At 43.5% G+C, this 2,846-nt stretch overlaps 1 non-coding gene across 1 annotated transcript; it reads right to left on the bottom strand.

Annotated features, from left to right (window-relative positions):
- Positions 1-964: 964 nt before the first annotated feature.
- Positions 965-1,091, bottom strand: LOC117714454 (small nucleolar RNA SNORA17). Its single transcript, XR_004607536.1, has one exon. It is a non-coding gene; the product is annotated as a small nucleolar RNA SNORA17 (small nucleolar RNA).
- Positions 1,092-2,846: the final 1,755 nt, after the last annotated feature.

The following is a 2,846-nucleotide window of genomic DNA, read 5'->3' as shown; positions in this document are numbered from 1 at the left end:
GAGATGAGTGGTAGGACCAGCTCTCCTACACGTGCATCCTTGGAGCTGGCTCACTAATAACTTCCAAAGTGTGTAGGGCCCTCTCCCTGAGTACTGCTGCTAGAGGCCAGGTCATCTCTCTGGCTCCCACATCTCTAGGCCAGCTCTTTCAGGATGCCCAGGTGATGGGTTTTGCACAGTTTTGCACAGCCCTCAGACATCAACATGTCTCCAGTAGCAGCCCAGACAAGGGACATCAGCCAGACTGTTGGTGGTAACAGCCCCTGCAACTGCAAGTCTATGGATCTAGACTTAGTTGCAAGTACCAGCACTGAACTCCACCATGGTCCCAGGTGGCATCACTGGCTACTAACATCAGGCTGCTCCTCACTACACTCGAGTCTCTAGTTCTGCTGTTGTTGTTGCTGCTGCTGCTGTTGCTGCTGCTGCTGCTGCTGCTGCTGCTGCTGCTGCTGCTGCTGCTGCTGCTGAGCCCACAGGCTTCTCTTTCTCTTTCTCTTCTTTCTCTGCGCCTCTTACTTGCTCCTCCTGGTGGCACCCAGAGTTCAGGGGCTCTGACTATAGGTTGTTTTAGAAGTGCTTTCAGGAGTGCTATGCTCCGCTCATGCATTATGGTGCCAGACGGGTCATCTCAAGGATGGTTTGCCCCACACCCCCAGGCCTGGCCAGTGCTGGACTGGTGTTCATCTCGGGCTAGCTCCCTGTCCTGGCCCCATGGTGCCACTCTGGTGATTGTCTTAGGCCCAGTTCTCTCTCATCCAGCCCAAGTTGCTGTCTGTCTTGGACTCACACCTACCCAAGGCTAGGGGTCCAGGCAGGGATTCTACTAGTATCTGACTTGCTTCCCATCCTGGGAGTCCATCAGAGGTTGCCTGGCACTGGAGTGGTGGTTGTCTCATGCTAGCTTCTGGTTTGGGTCCCTGGCACCAGACTGGTGATGGTCTCAGGCTTGCTTCTTTCAACAAATATTGGGTTACTAATCATTCAGATGTCATACATCGTTCAGAACACTGAGCTTAGACATAGTCTCTCTCCTCTCTGCCACCTACTGGTGAACTAGGAGCCACATCTGCAATTTCTTTAGGGACAGGTGGAATTGAAGTTTTGCAGGGCAGTATATATATACGTATATGTATATGTATGTGTGTGTGTGTGTGTGTGTGTGTGTGTGTGTGTGTGTGTATCTGAAACATATATTTTCATTTTTCTACATGCAGCAGTACAGTTAGACTAGCATCATTTGTTGAAGATGTTATCTTATCTCCAGTCTGTATTTTTGGTTTCCTTTTCAAAAAACAGGTGCCCATAGATGTGTAGACTTATGTCTGAGACGTCAGTTCAATTTTATAAATCACCATGTTCGTTTTTACAGCAATACCACTTTCATTTTATAGCTATAGTTCTGCAATATAACTTGAAATTTGGGAAGGTGTTACATCCTTCTGTGTTGATATGTCCTTCTGTGTTTTTATTACTCAGGACTGGTATTTCAAAAATTCATATAAAATTTGAAGATTATTTTTTTCTATTTCTGTGATGAATTGTGTTGCATGTGTTGGGGGTGAGGACTGCACTGAGTCTGTAAACTGGTTTTGGCGAGATGCCCATTGTTCACAATAACGCTCTTCTGCACAGCTATGAGCACAGCAGAGACTTTTCATCTTCTGCTGTCTGCTTCAATTTATTTTTTCAAATGTAACATTTTGTTTACTTACTTAGAGTTATCCGAAGACTTTTTAAAAGGCTATTGTGAAAGGCACTGTTTCTTTTATTTCTTTTTCAGTAGGTTTGTCTTTTATACACAGGAAGGCTGCTAATTTTTGTTTGTTAGTTTTGGATCTGGCTACTTTGCTGAAAGTGTTTGTCAGATGCAAACATTTCCTGGGTAGAATTTTAAGGTTTGTTATGTACTAAATAATTAGAGCTATTGATCTATAATTTTCTTTTTTGTTGGGTCTTTGTGTAATTTTGGCATCAGGGCTATACCAGTTTCATAAAGAGAACTAGGAAGCACACCTGAGAGTTACATCCCGATCTGAAGAGAGTTAGAAATAGGATGGGAGAAAGAAAGAAGGGGAAGGGAGGGAGGGAAGAGAGAGAGAGAGAGAGAGAGAGAGAGAGAGAGAGAGAGAGAGAGAGAGAGAGAGACTCGGCCATGTGTAGGCTTTTGAAACCTCCAAGAGCACCTCTGGTGACATAGTTCCTCCAATGAGGCCCCAATACTGCTTTCCTCTGGTCCCTCCATGATGACTAACCATTCAAATATAAGCTTATGGGGGCCATTCTCATTCAAACCAACACATTACCATTACAGAACAAATATCTAAATTCTATAACCATATATTTTGATCTCCAAATTTGGAAAATCATATTGGTTATCCTGACAATGGCCATTCACAGCATTGTTGGATAGATAGCATTGTTCCTTTCTTATTTCAATCTGTCATATTCTCATCTTATAATTTCAAACATCAGGGGCTAAATTGATGTATTTTGCCTATGTCCTATGCACAGACACTTAGAAATGCATGTCTCTTGCCCATGACACATACAGTAACACTTGAGGAACCTGCTGCTTCAAGTGTTTCAAAAAAGCAGATATTTCAAATTTCATTATGTCTCTGATATTATATCTTTAAAATTTTACTCATTTTATATGCATGTATGTATATATGTCTAGGCATACACATTTGCCATTGTTTGTGAATGTGGAGGCTGGAGGACAATTCCCAGGAACCGGTTCTGACTTTCTCCCATATGGTTCCAGGATGGAAGTTAGGTTGCCAGGCTAGGCAGCAAGTGCTTTCCTTGCTGAGGCATCTCATTGGACCACTACAGTGATTCAG

The sequence above is a fragment of the Arvicanthis niloticus genome, chromosome 8 (genome assembly GCF_011762505.2).
Source record: "Arvicanthis niloticus isolate mArvNil1 chromosome 8, mArvNil1.pat.X, whole genome shotgun sequence".
NCBI lineage: Eukaryota > Metazoa > Chordata > Mammalia > Rodentia > Muridae > Arvicanthis > Arvicanthis niloticus.
The sequence above is the reverse complement of the archived record's forward strand: the minus strand, read 5'-3'. Positions and strand labels throughout refer to the sequence as shown.